Source organism: Lissotriton helveticus, chromosome 8 (genome assembly GCF_964261635.1).
Source record: "Lissotriton helveticus chromosome 8, aLisHel1.1, whole genome shotgun sequence".
In the NCBI taxonomy this organism is placed as follows: Eukaryota; Metazoa; Chordata; class Amphibia; order Caudata; family Salamandridae; genus Lissotriton; species Lissotriton helveticus.
This window is the reverse complement of record NC_136069.1, coordinates 1,094,036,267-1,094,057,557: the sequence shown is the minus strand read 5'-3', so window position 1 is coordinate 1,094,057,557 and position 21,291 is coordinate 1,094,036,267. Positions and strand designations below refer to the sequence as shown.

General features: G+C 44.6%; 1 protein-coding gene across 2 annotated transcripts in view; it reads right to left on the bottom strand.

Annotated features, from left to right (window-relative positions):
• The window catches only part of STS (steroid sulfatase), a 1,924,780-nt gene that overhangs the window by 1,325,942 nt on the left and 577,547 nt on the right, over positions 1-21,291 (bottom strand). The window lies entirely within an intron of this gene.

The window sequence follows — 21,291 nt, the reverse complement described above, 5'->3', positions numbered from 1 at the left end:
TGCCAGGCTCCGTTCCCCAGTGGCCCAGCACTTAGTGGGCAGTTGCTAAGTTTAGGCCCTGAACTTTTGCGCATTCTTCATTGGCTGCCTGCGCAGCCAGCCCAGACATTCTGGACATTGGGCCTGTGAGCCCCTGAGAGGCCAAGTTGGCCTGGGGTCAGTTATGTGATTTTTGGCGCAAATATGATTACCTGCCTAATGTGATTTCTGCTTCATGTGTAATACCTTTGTACCTATACCTCTAAGTGTGGTTATGCTTAGGAGGTTGTTTTACCTAGTATAGTTATGCTAGTGAGTTCCTGGTTCCTTGCGTGATCTATGCCTATGGTGATTAGTATTGCGTAGCGTGTACCTACCTTTTACCAGTGGTTACTAGTTGTGTTCTATAATGGTTATTTTGTGCTACACTTATTCTATGTCCTAGAAGTGCTATTTCTGCTAAGTTAAGTGTTGATCCTGACAGTGGCCCATTTGGCCCTGTCCTGTGTAAATAATCCCGCGCGAATATTGCCTGTGCCAGTTGGCACAATGTATATTGTGTGATTACTATCTGATGTGTTTTGACAATTCAAAAGTTATTTTTATATAACCTTGTCTGGAGTTCCTTTTCTAGTGTGCCTGGAATGTTGTTGCTGTGTGCGTGCGCAAATGCTTTACACATTGCCTCCGGGATAAGCCTGTCTGCTCGTGCCAAGCTACCAAGGGGGTGAGCAGGGGTTATCTTTGGAGTGTAACTCCCTTGCCCTGACTAGAGTGGTGGTTTCTGCCTGGCTTTGGCGCAAGCCTTAGCCAACCAGAAATCCCAGTTCTAACATTGGTGATCAGCGGTGAGGATTACGACTTGTGTTTGCGCAGTACCACAGCGTCAACTGGCTTCATTACAAAACTCTGCAGTTTGGATAGTCACATGATGGGGATTATTGTTTTAATTGTGTTTTTCCTCAAGAGTGTCATGTTCAAATGGTGTTCCTGCGCTTTTATGTTTAGCGGCAGAAGAGAGAAAATGACAGGGCGGGACGGCAGTAGATAGGGAGTTTCTTCCTGGGTCCAGTGTCCAAACCCTGTTCCTGTTCCCTGAGGTGGGTGAGGTGGGGATAGATAGGAGAGAGGGTGTGTGGAGGAGAAATGGCTAGCTCAGGAGGGTGGTTATCGCCTGAGTATAGTATGTGTGCCTGGATCCCCCAGTATGTTAGGATCCAGTGGTGGCAGCAAAAATGTGTCCAGTGTGTGAAGTCCCATTCCCAGTTCCCAGTTCCCAGAGTATGGTGCCTGGTGCTCAGTAAGAGGGGTACAGGTTGAGAGTGAGAGGCAGTGAGGAACTGTCTCACCAGTCTGGGGGGGGGTGTGGATGAGTGGTGTGCTGAACTGGAGGAGTTGGTGTGAGTTCTTTGCTTGACAAGAAGCTTGCACAGGAAGTGTACCTCTGGTGGTGTGCAGTAGGTCCTGCAGAGGCCCTGGAGGAGTAGGTGTGAGTTCTTTGGTTGACAGGAAGCTTGCATGGGAAGTGTACCTCTGGTGTGCTGGAGGTCCTGCGTAGGCACTGGACGAGAAGGTGGACCTCTGGCGGTGTGCTAGAGGTCTTGCAGAGGCATTGGGAGTGATTCCAACAGGATTGACGCGTGTATCTTCTAGTCCTGTGAGGAGGAAGAGGTTCATGTGTAGCCCAGCTAGGTCCCAGTAGAATGGGAAGGGTTGTAGGGGCCCACGTCCTGTCTCTAAAGGAGAAGGAGTGGGAGGGACTGAGTGTCTCCATGTGTCTGAAACCCTGTCTCAGGGCCTGGAGGGTTCCCTAAGGGAGCGCCAGGTCGGGGCCTAGGCTGTACTTACAGGTCATTTGAGGAGGATATTCCTGTGTCTAGAGGACGGGGAGTTTCTGTAACCAGAACTCCGGCGGTCCTGGGCAGTACCGCTTCTGAGTGGAGGGTGCATAAGGCCTGGTTGAGGGAAGAGAGGGGGACAAAAGCCCCAGTGGAAAAGCCAGTGGGTCAGGGGGCAGCCAGAAGGGCTGAGCCATCCGTGAGTGACCATGGTGATGCCACTTCTGTTTTGAGTCAGGCAGACTTTCGCCGACGCATTTGTGATGTGTCACCCTCAAGGGGGGTCATGCGTGCTCCCTGTGAAGTCCTGGTTCACTGGGCCTTCCCCGAGGAGGGAAAGATCAGGTTCTGGTTGTAGCCTGACCAGGGAGGCAGGGCATCTGTAACTAGTGTCCTGGCCGGGTTGCCTTCTAGGGGTACCCCTGTGAACATAGGAAGGACCCATCTGAAAGGGGAGGGAACCTGTGTTTCCCAGAAGGGGTGGTGCAGGCCTCTCCGGGATCCTTAGGGTCACTGGCTGACTATGGTAGTACTACCCTGAGAGTAGGTGTGGTTCATCTTAAAGGAGGGGGCCCCTGCTCTATAGTGGGAGGGTGCAGAACTCTGGAAGGGGGTGCAGAGGGAGGGAGTCCTCACCTCTGACCCCGGTGCATCCGGCGATTGTAGATCCCAGGCGGTAGACCAGTGATGGAGAGAGGTCCTGAACTGGTGGGAGAGTTGTGTTCTGGTGGGTGCTTCCCTGGGAGGATGCGGAATCCCAGAAGTAGAGGTAGGGTGGGGCATTCTTGCCTGTGACCTCCGATCAGCCTGAGGGTTCGGACCCTAGGCTGAAGGATCAGTGGTAGTTGTAGCTACACTGAGAGGGAGAGGGGAGAGTGAAGAATGGCTATTGTGTGCCAGGGGGGTTGGTCAGGACCTGTGACATCTGGATGGCCTAAGGCCTGGTCCTGGCCGTGGACAACTAGAGAGTACCAGTGGGGTATCCTAGTTGGGCCAGAGAATTCTTGTTTGGAGGTAACCATGTGGGTTCAGAATGGCATAGAACCAGAGGGTGTCCCTGCCGTGCGGGCCCGCGTCCGTGTTCTATCGCCCAAAGCAGGGAAGCCCATCAAGGGAGTGATTGGTCTACCCTGCGTTTTGGCTGGAATGGGGTTGTGTTGGACTTGGCCATTTTGGCAGGTTCACCCCGAAACTTTTTGCTTTTGCCTAGCCTGTTCCTGTAACCTGGTGTTGGTGATTTTAGGCCTCTGCACACTTTTTCACTGTGGTACAGTGTAAAGTGCATGAGCTCTCTGTGTGTGTGGTGAGTGGCCTGTCCTCCCATAGGAATGCATGGGGAATATGTGTGTCCATGGTAGTTCCTGATGTGTGGGGAGTGCAGGGTCGAGTTTGGAATGTGCGAACTTGTGTGATTAAATGCTCCGCGATTATGTGTGCTGGTTTAATTTTGTCTGGTGTGGAAGTGCCCCTTCTAGAAGTTGGCATGTCTGTGCAGTGAATGTGAATTGGCTGTCTGGCTTGTGATTGGCTGGAGCTGGCTGGTGTTCCTGGCTCCAGGAGTCAGGATGGGTCTGCCCCGGTGGTAAATGGAGAGATCTGCATGTTGATGTGAGGGAGGGGTGCACCTGGGACCTGAAATGGGCTGCGTCTTCCCTACACAATTCTGGCTCCGCCCCCTGTGGTGCGACTGATGAACCTAGCCTGTCCTGTGAATGGGAAGAGGGGCTGAGCACATCAGAGTGCTCCAAAACCAGTTGCATCTGGTTCTTCCTTAACCCCACAGCCTGAGACAAAGGAAATGTGTGTATAAAAAGAGGCTGTGCCCTCATGTTAAATTGTAGTGTAGTTCCTATATTCCCAATCGGCTCTGCGCATTGGAATAATATCTTCAATAGTATAGACGTAGGACAGAGGTTAACTAGGTCTTCTACTGACGATATTAGACTTAAGTTTTGTGTGCCAGCTAGCTCAGAGTTCACTAGAAACTTTCTCGAATAAGCGAGGAGGAGTTTAACCTCCCTGGATAGACAAGAAGGGATTTAGTTTCTGACAACCATAGAACATGACAACTTTGCTCTCCCTGATCAAGAGTATATCTCTAGAGTCGTGTGAAAACAAGAGACAGCTATTTTACTCAGTCAATACGTGCATACTTAGTTTCACCAGATTGTAGAGAAAAGGAAGAGACGGGTGTTTTCAATAAAAGGTGGTATTTATTGATCAGTCTCTTTTCTCATACAAGAGAAATGAATCGCTACAATTGCAATACTTATAGTTAAGTAAAGTGCATACAGTAAAAGCAGGATCATAAAATAATACTGTAAAAGCATTGATATGGTTTCTTAGCCGTATGTTACTTTAAAATGGATAAAAGATATACATACATATATACATTGACTAATCGTACTCAACTCGTGCTTCTAACTACGCCTACCCCGGTGTACCTGACCTAAGCCTAATACATGGGAGGGAGTAAGTAAGTAGCAGTTTAAGTTAAGTTTGTTTTGCCAAGAATCTGACTCAAGAATTCTCTATAGGGGTTTAGTTAGTTCAGTACCTGGGATTTAGAAGGCTGGAGGGCTGATATCTCTTTCTCAGGACTCGGTATCCCAGTCACCCGCGAAGGTGGGCTGGAAACGCTGGAGGCTGGATTTCTCGGCAAGAGAAAAGACAGCGTCTTCCTCAGCGCGTCAAAAGGGGAGGGGCAGCGTCTGTGGGCTCTCGCATCAGCTGGGCTCTCCGGCAAGTAGTCACTGCTCCAGGTTCATCACCACCGTGTCTCTGCTTAGGGCAGCGTTGGTATATTTATACCTGAGAGGTGCTGGGTTTGACGTAAGGATGGACATAAGACGTCAATAAGATGTCACTAAGAACTGAGCATTCTTGCAGTGCTTTACAGGAGTTCTCGGACTAAATCAAAACATAGCAGGCGGGGATTTCCCAGGTTTGCTCGAGGCTTGGATTTGTTTAAGAACTCGGTGTGCTTTCTAGGGGGCTGGAGGAATAGTGCTTGCTTAATGTGACAGCATGCGCTATGACTAATTTATGAAACGGGTTTCTGTGCCGTTGTATGGATATTAGTGAATTATAACCGGACAAGGGTCAGAAATAGGAGTATCGATACAGGTCCCTAGATAAACATACTACACCCACTCCACAAATTCATGTCCATATTTACTAACCTAAGCAATAGTAAACATAACTAATAGTGCATGTGTATACCGAACCACCCCAAAATAAAATTTTTGCATTTTAAAAATGGCATATGCGAAATACACGAAAATGAGTATAGGTACTGTATGCATTCAAGCAGTGTAATCATTCAAGAAAAAGAAGCACATTTATATCAGCATGAATGATTTGCGAAATTACACATGAAATGGCTCTTAATACAGAAAAAAAGGTGCGAGACCACTTCATCACATATAAATACAGTTACTTGTAAATATGCTAGAGGTTGAGGTAATGTATTGTCTCTAGAGTTTCTAAAAATAGAAGCTCTGTTCTCTAAGAATAGTTCTACTTTAAGCAGAAGATAAGTGCCAAAAAGGTAAATATTTTGGATTTTGGAAAAAAGTTTTTCTTTTTCAGGGGAAGAAAAAAATAGTTCTCAGTAGCTTTGTTTTCTAAAGCTGAAGGCCAAATTCAGAGTTCAGGGAACGCTGTGTGTTCGTTTGCTTAAAGTTATTCTTTCTGTTCAGGTGAAAACATCATGTCAGACAGACTTTCAAAAAAACAGTCTACCGCCTCGGTGAAAGTTCGACCAGGTTGGAGAATGTCGCTACCATGCAGTCGTGCGCATGTTCGCTTTCAGTGATGTTTCGATCAGCATTGCTTACAGAAGGTCGTACCTGGTTGATGCTGCTCTCATCTTGAACTTCACTACCCTTCAATCGTAGTGGTGAAGTCTCCACAAATGCCGTCATCAGGATAGGTAGCCGCTGGGGACAGCACGATGCATGAGCCTTTACTGGACCCAACAAAGTATCTGCATCCAATGGTACTTCTGATTGTAGTGTAAGACAGGTGTCCAACACGCATTCTTCGCCGCATAGCATGCATCTCAATACAGGTAAGACACAATTCTGCCATATGGGTCTGAAGGAAAGAAACCAGGTCATATTCAGATCTCTTAGCCGGGCTAATCCAAGGACTTTAGTTATGCGGTCCCGATAGTGTATAGCTAGGATCGTTTCTTCCATTGTTGCTGGAGTTTTGTCTGTGACATGGCTTGCCATAACGAAGCAGGAGTAGCAAAAATAAGATGCCTGCTACGAGTCCCAACAGGAGTGGAAGTCCGCCAAAGACCGAATGGACAAAATTGGGAAATATACCCAGGACTGCTTTGAATGGGGTTAACAGTCCCGAAAAAACGGTCTTAAATACACTCGCGATACCATTCGTATCAGAAATGTTTAAGATTTCGTTTAGCATTTCTGCGAAGTGTAGGGGGCAATTTGTCGATAACAATGCATGTATCTCTCCCGTTGTCCTTGCAACTTGGAGATCATACGTTTCTTTTGATGACGTCAAATGAACTGGCGTCTGTAGGAGCACAGTCTTCATTCTGCTTAAAGCATCAATTCGAATAGAAGAGATTTTCAAACTGGGCCAAATTTTTCCCTCCCTGTCTGGAGTGTCGTTTGGATACAATACTCGCTCACAGCAAGTGACCATGGAACTCACGCTTACTAGATAAGGTTTTCCTGGCAGCAAGCCACAACATCTGTGATCCACAATTAGAATGTAGCTCTCGTTAGAAAGCCGTCTAAAGAATGGCTCTATTCGCGTTGCAGGTGTGCCGAGCTGGTGACATGAAAGGTTATTTGAAGTCCCCTCACAGGCCCCATGCAAATTTATGCCCTGACACAGAAGTATACCACTTAGTGATTTTTCACAATTGTTACCACTAAGAAATACACTCTGTCCTTTTTCACTATAACATGTGTGTGTATAAGGTAGGTTCCATGTTGACTTAATGTATCCTTTACCCAACCTTTCATACTGGCCTGCCTGTAAATATTTTTGGCAGTATCGAAATTGGAAAGTCGATATCGGAATAGTTATTATCCCATGTATTATCCATTCAATGACAGGTCGTTCTGACATTGTCAATGGTAATCTCTCAAGTTTTTCAATGCTCAGAATTGTATATTCTGCACCCTTTTGTGCCAAGCTGATTTGTGTATCAGTAAGGTTAAAGATAGTGAATAATGACGTTGTGTTGATTAAACGCCAAGGCACGTAGCCTGAACGCAGATTTTGTAACGTCCAGCCAAGCTGTACAATAGAACATAATTGGGACTGACCGTGTTGCAACATCAGTAAGTCTTGCTCTATTATATCGATTACAGATGATACAATACTGTCCAGTGAATATATTCTGGAAGACAGAGTCATTAACCCATTGTCCACAACAGAAAGTGATTTTTCCAAATTAACACGGTCAATTTCCCGTATTTTCTCTGCTGTCTCAATTTGAGTTTCTTTCCAAGCTTCGTTGTAAGCTGCATATATAGAGGCCGCTATGAAACGTTTTTGACGCTGTTTGCGTGGTCCCATAATGAAATCACGCAAGTCAGCACCTTCTTTAAGTAAAGTCGTGTTGCTTAATTTCAACCAGTGTGGATGTTTGTAGCCATTCGAGGCAGAGTTTCTCTACACTGTAAGTTGTTATAAACCCTGGATGTTGTCTCTGGGAGTATCTTGGGTCTGGCCTGGTCAATTTGAACCCCTGTATTTTGTTCAGGAATCTATATTGACAGTTATTTGTATCTGTGGGCCAGATCAACCATTTTTTCCAATCAGGATGTGTTCTGTTTTGGTTTAAAATATGGGATACGTCTATCTCAACATCTGTAGTGCTATTACTGTCAGGTGTTGGTTTTGGAATAGACGGTTTATTCAAGTCTTTAATTTTGGCTAGGCCAAGACAGGTTGTCTGTTGAATTGTGTCATTCAAGAATATAATTTGTTCTGGGATCATGCAGGCTCTAAATAATGATTCTAAACCTTGCACCTGCCAATCTTTTGTACCCCAGATTGTTTTCGTTTCAATATTTTTGTTCCAGAAATCAAAACTGAATGTATTCATTTTTTCAAAAAATGATTCTGAATAGATTAATTTTGTATTTGTAAGCATGTTTTTCATTCCTGTCTTATTTAACAGTTTGAAATAAAACGTTTCTGCATCATTTGTGTTAAACCCTGAGAAATATGAACATTTTTCATAAAATGTTTTTGAACTGCCTTTCGGTGGAGTTGCACAATGTTCCCATTGGTTATAATTAAAAACATTTCTAGGTTGAGCAGATTTATGCAGATAATGGTTACCATAGTGGTTGTAACAGTACATCTGGTCATAATTAGATGAACCCTGTAAATAATCATGTTCTGTAAATTTATCTGACATCACTAGATCTGACATCATATCATTAATACTTTCAAAGTCCCAATCATCAGCGAATGTGCTCGGTTTTACAAAGTCACTTAATGAAACCTTGAATTGATGAGGATACTTCAGGAGCTCGACCGGGCCATAGATTTCGTAATCAGTTTTGTCCCATGCTACCCCACCGGGTATAGGATTGGCTGTGAAGTTTACTGAAGAAAGTTCTCTTTTCTCGATGTGTGAAGACTTGTGTGGTTTCAGGACCAAGTTGATATTCTGACTTGCTGTGTCCATTGTAACATACTTTCCCTCAATGAAATGTCCCAAGCATAGTACCATGATGAGCCAAAGTATGAGGACAAATACACCTTGTGCCACCCAAAATTCAATCCATGGAGAAATCAGATAAGTTTCTCATAGTTGATGAAAGAGTTCCTTTGCTTTGTTTTTAAAAGTCTTTGTTGTTGTCGGCTGTTCCTCAGGTTCACTCGGATCCTCAGAAAAATCATCGAAGTTGATAAAGTAGCCTGATGCTGTTCTGTCAATTGTTTCAATTGCTTCTGGATTCCTTTTTGTTTTTGGAATTTTCTTTGTTTCATTAGCATAGTCTGTGGTTACATCATTGTAGACTGGTGTTTCTTGATGTAAGATTTGGATTTGGGTTTCAAGAGGTTTAAGTTCCATGGCTTTGTTGCATAGTCCTTGTTGATTCACTGTAGGTTTATCAAATGTGATTAGTCTCTCAGTTTGAACCTCTGTGTTTGTAGCAAATTTTGATGTCTGCTACTTCTTGGGAGTCCACTTGGCCTACTACTTATTATCGGCCACATGATTGTGGTTTAACCAGGTCGATGGATACAACTCGGTTCTCCTTTTTACCAGCAAGGGGCGGTAATACAACTGATCTTGTCCCGTTGATAGCCAAGACAGGTACTGCTTTTCTGTAAGAAGGCCCAAATTCCTTCTTTAGCGCGATCTTCTCTCTGACCAGATCCCCGATTTTTGGAATCCAGACAGGCCTTGCTGGGACAGGTGGGTTTTTTTCAGTGGTTGTTGGCTGTTGTTTCAACTTTATGTTGCTCAGGTCTTTTCTTTTTTCATTTAAGTCCTGTAAAATAGCCAAACAATCTTTGATATCAAAGCATTTTTCTTTAACCACTGAAGTTTGACTATCGAGGTCCTGTATTAATATTCTAGTCCCAAACAATAGTTCGTACGGACTGAGACCTCTCACAGAATTTCTTGGCAGATTGTTAAGACTACTTTGGACACTTATTAAATGTTTGACCCACCCAACCCCGAACCTAATACCTTTGCCATTATAGATTGCTCTATGCCTTGGTTTTTTCTTTACACCATCCCGTTTCCCTCAGGAAGGAAGTGATAAGAGTCCCGCAATGCAATGCCCATGCTGGCCATGCCTCCCCACAAGCTCGAGAGCTAAAAGCAGGACAATGGTCAGAATGTAGCACGCCCCTTGCGTATATGCCATTATAGACTCACAAATCTTTTTATGACAGTTCAGACGTCAGCCGAGAGCTGGGGTCTACATTTTAAGTGATGATAGTCTCTATATGTTAATATGACGCATTATTCCTACTGGTTTTTTTTTATGTCGATATCCTAATCCTTTATTGAGCGAAACGCCATGCAATACACCGTCTCGGTCGCCACTGCGATCTCTGTTGCAGTTTGGACAGTTCTTTGCAAATATGTGATGTTGCAGGCTCATTCCTGGCCACCAGTATGTGGATTGCAATTCTTCCAGAGAGTCCTTTAGCTTAAGGTGTCTAAGACCCTCACCCATATGTGCGTCTGCTATTAACAATATTCTCCTGTTCGTGTTTGGAATTACTCTATCCCCCACTCCAGGGATTTGAGCAAAAGGAACGGAGTTTGCATCGATTATGTATGTATAATTGAGTGGATAGGTGATGGGTAGCGCTGAGCAGTCGCCTTTTGATGACGTTTTCACCGCCAGCATTGTTTCTCCGCCAATGTATTTTCCCGAGCGCTTTTTTGTAGCTACGGAAGCCGATCTAGTTGTTTCCGCTGTGGCTGTCTCAGCCAATGAATTCCCTGCAACGTGAACGCCATCACGCTGATGACTCAGTGAGTGTATCACGTGAGTCTTTGGTAGTTCTTTCTGTAAAAGAACTATTTGTTCCCAAAGCGATTTTTGCTTAATTGTGGCACCTGTGTCATCTTTGTAACCATTTTTAATCCATTTCTGTAGATTGTTATTGTATGATTTGACGCCGTAATACGAATCGCACACTATTAGAGTCAGGAATTCGCGATCGGCATTATCTAGCGCCATTTTTAACGCTATTATTTCAGTCTGTTGTTCTGAATTATTTTCCACTGAGTGTGTTTTCGTTAACAGAGGTCTCAATTTTCCTCCGCGCCACACGTTTTTTACAATCTCGCATGTGGCGTTATAGGCTTGCTTTCCCCAAACTGAGGGTTGAGCATGTCCGTCTGTATATATCACACAGGCGTACTGTCGTATGGGCAGAATGTCGATTGGCAGAGGATATTCTCTTTCATATTCTAGATTTTTTAATTTTTTCATTTCCGGGTCAAAGTAGTATTTCACTCTGTCTGTAGCAAGAGAATTTTCCCATTGTATCCATTTTGGATTTAATGCCATAGTAGGTAAATTACATGGGCTTGTTAATGCCTCAAAGGCTGATTCTGCTGTTCTGACTGTAATCCGTCTGCCGTCAGCTTGGTCTCTTTCTCTTGCTACAGCTGTTTGAACCGTATGAACAATGTTTTTCATAATGCTGAATGTTTTTTCAGCTTCTGTGTACAAATTAGATTTGTATGCTATTGGTACCGTTTCTCCCTCATTAGAGGTTAGGTATGTGAATCCGCATCTTCCTGGGATGACTCGGATTACAAGGTTGCGTGTGTTATCGCGTGTTTGCAATTTTGTTTTAGCTAACATGTCTGTTTGCAATGATCTCAAAATTTCTGTGTGTTTTTGAGTCCAATTGATTGTTTTAAAATCTGGTTTTATTAGTTCATAGAGAGGTTTAACCCTCTCTGCATAATTTATAATGTAAGTTCTTCCGAAATTCAGGAAACCTAGAATTGATTGTAAGTTTTTCAGCGTTCTTGGTGCTTGGATTACAGCACATTTCTCTAGGAAATTGTCTGCCAGGCTTTTGCCTTCACTTGATAATTCATATCCTAAAAACAGGACAGTTAGATGGGCAATTCTTGACTTTTTGAAGTTGAATTTGTAACCCTCTGCTGCGAACCCAAGTATTATGGTGTTCACTCTTTTCAAGTGAGTTTCCAAGTCATCATCTGTTAGATAGATGTCATCGACATAAGATAATGCCTCATCATCATATATTTGTAGTAACTCTGTTACTCTCGCTGAGAATAATCCTGGGCTGTTCTTGAACCCCTGTGGCAAACGACAGAAATTTTTCTGCGAGCCATTTATTGAGAAAGCGGTCAAATATCTGCTTTCAGGTGCTATGTTTTGACAAAACTTTTTGTAACAACAAGGGACCCCAAATCAGTCTGCTAGGGACCTCGGGGAGCAATTTTCTAAAACAACAATGGTCCCATGCAAGGATAAAATACAGTATCAATAAATATAGACGCGAATCCAATCTATATTTTAGAGTGACATGTCCAGCCGGACAGAGGTCATTCAAGTTTACTTAATAAACAAGTATCCAAAATATAACAAGAATACCTTCCACAATGCCCCTGTGAGGTACACAAGCCTGTGCCCAACACTTACGGGGTGAGTACAGTTGAAGAAAGGATAGGAAGGGTTTAAAGGCAAACCAACGTTTTTCTGTTTACACATTCATTGTACAGAAAATATCAAATAGCACCATTACATCAATTTAACAATCAAATATGTTTGTATAAGGTGCATGAGCAAGTCGACGGCGTTTCGGTTCCCCTAAAGGATAATTGGAACCATCATCAGGACAAAAATAAATAATTGCCTTATAACACTAAACCTCAAATTGCCTAAAGGAAATTGGGAAAGAGTAAGAAATGACATTTTAAGAACAGGACAATAACATTTAAAAATTACAATGAAGTGACTCTTTGTGCAGGGTGTAACAACATACTCCTTCCATGCAGAGTGAAGTTATTACGCCGTTTCTGTAGGTGAAAAAGTGGTGGTGGCCATGAAATTAAGAATATAGTTCCATCTGTCAACCTAACGTGAACCGGGGACTCTTAGCGAGATTACTACCATGCAAGGCGCAGTGAGCAGGCACATTTGGGCGAAGTGAACACGGTGCTTTGCAGCGGCAGTGCCTATTTAGGAAGGATAGGTGGTAGCCCGCTAAAGAGGGACGGAGACACTAGAATAGCGTGCTTACCGAGGCAGTGCGAAAGGGACCAAGGGCGAGTCGATGCTCAGTGTGGTCCGGTCCAGCAAGCCTCTATAAATTAATAATCTGAGTGTTAGAGGTCGGGCATCGTTATGCCGGTGAATAAGTTGAAAAGTAAACTGCGGCTAATCTTACCGAATAAAGGGCTGCCGGAGTCCGTGTTACACAGTCGCAACCGGACGGCGCCAGGGTAAGCCTATGGGAATCAGGGAAAAGGTTTTACGATCCGAACCACGGACTATCTGACGAAGTCAGGGACAAGGCCAGGCTGTAAAACTCACCTGAATCGGCGTTCATGGAGGTGTTCCCTGGCGTGCTGTTGTGCTCAGACCCGGAAGTGAAGAAGGGGCGGGTGTGTCGTGATTGGCCAGTGCATGTGAGGGAACGGTCATAGAAATAAACAAGGGGTGTCTGGTGCAGGAGCCATCTTAGGTGAAATATAAGGTGATATCCATGCACAGTGACATTTCAGAATTCATAGTTTACAAAAAACGTTTCTGGGACAATAAAGTGTGCGGCACTCATTCCAGAGTCTTGTAAATATGTCTGACCAGTCTAAATTAGAGCAGTCCATTCCTCTTGAAGGTTCAAGCCCGAATTCAGGCTGTCTGTCTTCAGTATCCATTTTAGTTCTTCTCTGTTCAGCATACGCGTTAGGTCGCCTCCTCTTGGTGGTATTCTGATTTGTGTAATGACCATCCAGCGAATCTCATTTTCAGTATGCCCTTTGCTTTCAAAATGTTCAACCAGGGGTGCATTTGCAGTTTTGCACCTGATGCGGCTCCGATGCTGGGATATCCGTTGTTTAATTTTTTGTTTTGTCTGGCCTACATATATCAAATTGCATGGACATAGAATAGCATAAATGAGATTAGAGCTATTACAATTTGTCAAAGTATGCAGTTCATTCTTTACATTTTTATATACAAATTCCTTACTCTCAATTGTTAGGTCACAAACCACACAGGAGCCACATTTGAAATGGCCCAATACGGGTGGTAGCGACCAATGGTCATGTAGTGTGATATTCCTACCAATTGAAGGTGGTAACGCTGCCCTTACCAATTGATCTTTAAGATTTTTACTTTTCTTAAAAGCAAAGAGTGGGGTGTCCCAGTTGAGGGGGCCTGAATTCAAAATGTGCCAGTTCTTTCTTATGCACTGTTTTACCCGGTTGGATATGGAAGAAAATGTGGTCACACACACTACTTTATTCTGACTCTCACTTTGTTTAGGCTCTAGTAGGGCGTCGCGGGGACAGTACCAAGCTCTTTTCATAGCGTTTTTTATTAGACGCTTAGGGTAGCCTCTAAACCTGAGCTTCTCAGATAGTGTATCCGCCTCAGTAAAGTAGTCCTCTCTCTTAAAACAATTCCTTCTCAGCCTCAGAAATTGTGAATAGGGTAGACTATCCCTAAGCGCTCTGGGATGACAACTATTGTAACTCAGGAGGGTATTCCTCTCAGTAGCTTTGCGAAATAGGGATGTGTATAGAAGGCCCTCATGATGTTGAATAGTCAGGTCGAGAAAGGGGATACTTTCTTTGTTGTAAGATAAAGTAAATGTAAGGCCATTACAATTATTACTAAGCCAGTGTGTGAGGCCTGGTAAATCTTCAATAGCGCCATCCCAAATTAAAAAGATGTCGTCTATGTAGCGCTTCCAGACGTGTATACCCTGATGAAATGGGTTACTACCAGACAGTATGGTATGTGTTTCCAGCCAGTCCATGTATAGAATTGCCAGGGTGGGCGCAAAAATGGCGCCCATGGAGCAACCACGCACCTGCTGGTAGTAATCCGAGTCATAGAGGAAAAAATTCTGCGTAAGGCAGATCTCCAGTAGCTGTAATATGAACAGGGTAGGTACCCTGTGGGGGCGCGTCCTTGTGTTTAGTATGCTTTCCATTACAAGCAATGAGTCTCTCTGAGGGATATTAGTATATAGAAACTCTACGTCTAATGTACATAGAGTCTCATGTTCGGGGTCAAAAGAAAGGTTTTCAATCAAATTAATCATATGCATGCTATCTCTAATATAGCACGCAGTTGTTGGCACAAAGTCCTTCAAAAAGAAATTAACATAGTGGCCCAAAGGTTCTAAAACTGAACCACACCCAGACAATATTGGTCGACCTGGGGGATTGTCCAACCTTTTATGGATTTTTGGTAGTGTGTAAAGAACAGGAGTTCTTGGGTTGACAGTGTTCAGGAAATTGTATTCATGTTTGCTTAAGATACCAGTCTCAAGACCTTCCATAGTAATGGCTTTAATAAGTTTCTGAATATCCTTAGTGGGATTACAAGGTAATCTACAGTAGTGGTCAGTATTAGACACCTGGCGTAAAAGCTCATTCTTATAGTTTTCAAGGTCCTGAAGAACTATCCCCCCTCCCTTATCCGCTGACTTGATAATCAGGTTGGTATTGTTCTTAAGAGAATTGATTGCCAACTTCTCTTCCAACGAGATGTTATAGGGTATAAAGAGATGGGATTTCTCTATATTGGAGATTTCCTTCAGAATCACTTTTTCAAAAGTTATAATTTCTTTAGGAATCATGTTGGATGTAGGGGAGAAGGTTGATGGGGGGCGAAAAGGAGTCGTGACACTCTTGGGCTCCATTGGATTAAGCTCAAAATATGAGCGTAGTCTCAATTTCCTAAAGAAGACAAGCAGTTCAGATTGTAGATTTAGAAAATTCGGGTAGGTGGTTGGGACAAAAGATAACCCTTTGCTAAGGATGGACAATTCCTGGGTGGTCAATGCATGGTTTGAGATATTGAAGATTGGGATAACATTCAGATTAGTAGTATTTGTTACCACTGATAAAACTTCTGCCTGGTCTGGCGTTCCCCCGGGGGGTTTTGCCATCGTTTCTGTTGCTTCACCCTGCCTCTTTTCTGAGGTTCTGGATTGCCCCTGGATAAAAAAGGAATCTGATTAGGTCGATGGTCAGGGGCAATCCAGAACCTCAGTATCCTCAGCATGTTTGATTACTTTAATACTGGCTACCTTCTTCTTTGGAAATTGTAACTTTTTACTTTGATGAGCAGGTTCCTTGTCTTTGGACTTGAAGTGCTCTTCCCTTTGTTCTGACCGTCCTCTTCTTTCCGATTTCTGCGAAGTCTGAAAAGATCGAGATGGACGTGTATCAATATCTTGATATCTATCAGCTTTCTTCAAATTATCCCTATTTCTAAGGTTGTATTTTTTCTCAAAGGGCTCCCTCTGGGGAGACTTGTGTCCTTGGTCCGGAGATCTCTCTCTCCGCCAAGGAGACCTTCCTCTGGACTGGAATCTTTTTTCTTTGGGAGTGGATTGTTTATTTCCATCCCTGCTCTTTTTTGGAGTGTTTAGATTATTTTTAATAAATACCTTTTCAGGATTTTCAGTTAGTTGGGGTTTCACTGGTTTCCCACCCAAACTATCTCTTCCTAGTTCTTCATAGGATTTTTCTATGATTCTGGCAAGTTCAAATGGTTGTTCTGCTATATCTGTTTCTTTCAACTTCTGGCGGATCGCTACAGATGCTGCTTCCCCTTTTATGTTGGCTTGTAATATAGCCGAGACCTGCTTGAAGTCTTTCAGTAATTTCATACCCAGAGTTAAAGCAGGTTGTGGACCGTATTCATTTTGAATCTGTCTTAGTACGTCTGGTATTACCGCCATGGATGGAACACCATGTGTTTTTGTGTAAATGGAAGCAAAGACTGTGCCCCAAGTGTCACAGTCCTCCACATGTGGTGCGATCCCCATTGGAAGACAGATAGTCAGAATTCTGTGTTTTTCAGTAGGGGTAGTATCCGGAAATACTGCCTCTATTTGAGTGATTTTCTGTGCTAACCAGAATGGAATTTGTTCCCGTTTTATGGGTACTTTACCCAGACATGATTGTATGTTCTGTGGTGTGATTTTATTTGTGTTCCCCTGATGAGGGGTCAGCTGTCGAACATTAATAGTTGGTTGGACTGTTGAAGTCCGCATTACATATTGGACTAGTTGTCTATGTATTTTAAACAGTATTTTAAGCTGTGTTAAAAGTTCTGGTATAGACATTTTTTCAATGTCTGGATGTGGTGTGTAGCTGGCTAGAACCGGCCACGTTGCTCTGGTCTACCTAGTGGACCGAGCCTGGTGATGTGAATATTATGTTTTAGGGCGCCTTTAAACCAGAGCAGGTGGTCTTGGAATTTTAATGGTATTTCTACCTCCTCGAAAGGAGTGTACTCTTCCGGGGGTTCCTCTATCTTGTAATAGTGGAACTCCTTTGTTACAGCGTTTGCTGCTGGAAAGTTTATCCATGAATAGAATACCTCTGTCTGCCGATATTCATGTGCCTCAATTACGAATATGACTGTACCACCTCTCGATGTCAGTCCATTTTCTATAAGTTTTAGTGTTATAGTTTTTCTTATGTTGACCGGGGTGAGTATTGCACCCGGGTCTTGCTGTAGGAGACTTGTGTCATCCGCTAGGAGTTGAGCTGCTATTCTAGCTGCCTACCTTTCTCCTTCGCTGTCTGACATTTTACTGACAAGAAGGTTTTTTGTTGCAGATAAGGTTTTCAAGGAAACAAAGATTAGGTGCACAATATTTTGGAACACTGTATCCTTCAACGTTGAAATAAACCAAAAACCATACATAGGAGTCTCCTCCTACTAAGTTTGGCAGATTTTAACCTTTGACCCACTCCAGACGTCTTTGGAGTATTTATGGGAGAAAGGGTCTGTGTGAAAAAGCACGACTGAGTTACTCTAATGTCTTGCGTTAGATTTATCGCCTTACCAAACCGTTGGGCGCCATGTAGTGTAGTTCCTATATTCCCAATAGGCTCTGCGCATTGGAATAATATCTTCAATAGTATAGACGTAGGACAGAGGTTAACTAGGTCTTCTACTGACGATATTAGACTTAAGTTTTGTGTGCCAGCTAGCTCAGAGTTCACTAGAAACTTTCTCGAATAAGCGAGGAGGAGTTTAACCTCCCTGGATAGACAAGAAGGGATTTAGTTTCTGACAACCATAGAACATGACAACTTTGCTCTCCCTGATCAAGAGTATATCTCTAGAGTCGTGTGAAAACAAAAGACAGCTATTTTACTCAGTCAATACGTGCATACTTAGTTTCACCAGATTGTAGAGAAAAGGAAGAGACGGGCGTTTTCAGTAAAATGTGTTATTTATTGATCAGTCTCTTTTCTCATACAAGAGAAATGAATCGCTACAATTGCAATACTTATAGTTAAGTAAAGTGCATACAGTAAAAGCAGGATCATAAAATAATACTGTAAAAGCATTGATATTGTTTCTTAGCCATATGATACTTTAAAATGGATAAAAGATATACATACATATATACATTAACTAATCGTACTCAACTGGTGCTTCTAACTACGCCTACCCTGGTGTACCTGACCTAAGCCTAATACATGGGAGGGAGTAAGTAAGTAGCAGTTTAAGTTAAGTTTGTTTTGCCAAGAATCTGACTCAAGAATTCTCTATAGGGGTTTAGTCAGTTCAGTACCTGGGATTTAAAAGGCTGGAGGGCTGATATCTCTTTCTCAGGACTCGGTATCCCAGTCACCCGCGAAGGTGGGCTGGAAACGCTGGAGGCAGGATTTCTCGGCAAGAGAAAAGACAGCGTCTTCCTCAGCGCGTCAAAAGGGGAGGGGCAGCGTCCGCGGGCTCTCGCATCAGCTGGGCTCTCCGGCAAGTAGTCACTGCTCCAGGTTCATCACCACCGTGTCTCTGCTTAGGGCAGCGTTGGTATATTTATACCTGAGAGGTGCTGGGTTTGATGTAAGGATGGACATAAGACGTCAATAAGATGTCACTAAGAACTGAGCGTTCTTGCAGTGGTTTACAGGAGTTCTCGGACTAAATCAAAACATAGCAGGCGGGAACTTCCTAGGTTTGCTCGAGGCTTGGATTTGTTTAAGAACTCGGTGTGCTTTCTAGGGGGCTGGAGGAATAGTGCTTGCTTAATGTGACAGCATGCGCTATGACTAATTTATGAAACGGGTTTCTGTGCCGTTGTATGGATATTAGTGAATTATAACCGGACAAGGGTCAGAAATAGGAGTATCGATACAGGTCCCTAGATAAACATACTACAAAATGTTCTGGTGCTCAACTCGAATATACCGGGGGCGTGCTGCTGCTGGGGCCCAGGGGAAGGCTTGCCCCCCTGGGCCCTGCCCAGCTCCTGGATGCCTGGCAGAATTTCCTTGATTGGGAGCTGTGTTACTCTATCCTTTCTGCCCAGGACTTCTCTTGGACCTATTGCTTTATGAACTTTGCCCTGAAGCGCCTGGGAAGCGCTTGGTTCTCCTCCAGGGGAGTGCTGTTGTTCTTCACTGCAGCCCGGAGCTGCAATCCCCTGCCTCGAGGAATTCCTCGACGTGAGGATCCCCCTTCGCTGATTTTGGGCACAGGTGCCCACCCTGTTTATGTGCCGTACTTTGTAAATCGGCGCGGGTGCCCACCCCGCTCATTGCCGTAGCTTTTATGCCCTAGTGGGTGCCCACCCCGCCAGACACCGTGTCTTCAAACAGGGAGCCTACCCCGGATTGCGCAGAGAAAATCACCGTTGCCGGCCCAGGGGCTCGAGGTGAGGGCAGCGCTGCCATTGGCTGCCTCAAGGAAGAATCGCCGCGCCGCCATTGGCCAACGTGCCCCGGAGCCTGAAGGCTCGTCCGAAGGGCCGCGCTGCCATTGGCTACTGCAGAAGAAGAAGCCGGAAGCTGACGGGAGCCCACCCGTGCCCCGGTGCTCCATGGCAACGGGGGAAAGAACCCGGTGTGGAGTAGTGCGGCAGGGAGCCTCGGAGCCCGAGTCCAGTTGCAAAGCAGGCCGGTGAGTAGGGGGCTTCTCAAGGTGCCGTGGTGCCAGCATTCTCGGGTTCTTGCATCTGAGCATTTCCATTGTTTTCAGAGTCCCCAGAGCGGGACTCCAACGATCATGGGTAGAGCGTCCCCGGTTGGCAGAGGGCCGCTCCCCCAAAGTTGCCGCACATTTGAATTAGAGCCCACGAGGCTGACAGCAGCTGCCTGATTTAGAGCCTGCGGGCTCCCACGTCTCGGGGGCATTTCCTAGGGTACAGCGGCCACGGTTGGCAGCGGACCGCTGCCCCAGTGTGCCAGCATTTGTCTAGAGCCCACGAGGCTCCTGAGGGCACCGTTGTTTGTTCTAGAGCCTGCAAGGCTCCCATGTTGATCTGAGGGCGCAGCTGATTATTCCTCGAGCCCACGAGGCCCCCATGTTGTTTTGGGTCCTATTATATTTTGAGAGCCCCAGAAGAGAGCCAGGAGGCACGCTGGTGCCAGACTCCGTTCCCCAGCGGCCCAGCACTTAGTGGGCAGTTGCAACGTTTAGGCCCTGAACTTTTGTGCATTCTTCTTTGGCTGCCTGCGAAGTCAGCCCAGACATTCTGGACATTGGGCCTGTGAGCCCCTGAGAGGCCAAGTTGGCCTGAGGTCAGTTATGTGATTTTTGGCGCAAATGTGATTACCTGCCTAATGTGATTTCTGCATCATGTGTAATGCCTTTATACATATACCTCTAAGTGTGGTTATGCTTAGGAGGTTGTTTTACCTGGTATAGTTATGCTAGTGAGTTCCTGGTTCCCTGCGTGATCTATGCAGATGGTGATTAGTATTGCGTAGCGTGTACCTACCTTTTACCAGTGGTTACTGGTTGTGTTCTACAATGGTTATTTTGTGCTACACTTATTCTATGTCCTAGAAGTGCTATTTCTGCTAAGTGTTGATCCTGACAGTGGCCCATGTGGCCCTGTCCTGTGTAAATAATCCTGTGTGAATATTGCCCGTGCCAGTTGGCACAATGTATATTGTGTGATTACTATCTGATGTGTTTTGACAATACAAAAAGTTATTTTTATATAACCTTGTGTGGAGTTCCTTTTGTAGTGTGCCTGGGATGTTGTTGCTGTGTGCGTGCGCAAATGCTTTACACATTGCCTCCGGGATAAGCCTGTCTGCTCGTGCCAAGTTTCCAAGGGGGTGAGCAGGGGTTATCTTTGGCGTGTAACTCCCTTGCCCTGACTAGAGTGGTGGTTTCTGCCTGGCTTTGGCGCAAGCCGTAGCCAACCAGAAATCCCAGTTCTAACACTTTCCAATAGCGGATCGTTTTTTTTATCCTATGGGCGTAATTCGATCTGTTCTGATAAGGACCCACTACCAGGGCACCTTTCTAACTATAGCACCCTTGGATGGCAACCCTTGGTGTGAAACCTGGTTCACTCTCCCAACTGCCCTGTACATCCTCAGGTTTGCAGCAAAAAAACAAGAAAAAAAAACACAATCAAGGTGCTTACCAGACCTTTCTGCAGCTATAGTCTCTAAGTCAGTTTTCATAATGTAGTCCAGGCCGGCCTCCCAGTCAGCCAGCCGCAATACTGAGCAGGAAGAGTATCAATCTTTTGCTATGAGATTTGGAGTATCAATCTTTTGCCATCAGATTTGGAGAAGAATCAGCACTTGAACATCCAAGGATGCCAGGAGACAGCCAGCACCCAAAAGGGTGAGAGAAAAGAAAAGGATAGAGAGGAAAAATAAATTTCTAAAGACGGCTGGTCACAGCCAAAGTTGCCTGTTCCAGGCGCCAAAACATGAAGACGCCGGCCACGACATAGCATCAGCCGATATTTTGTCTTTTACTCTCCTTCTTTTTTCCTTTTTTACCTT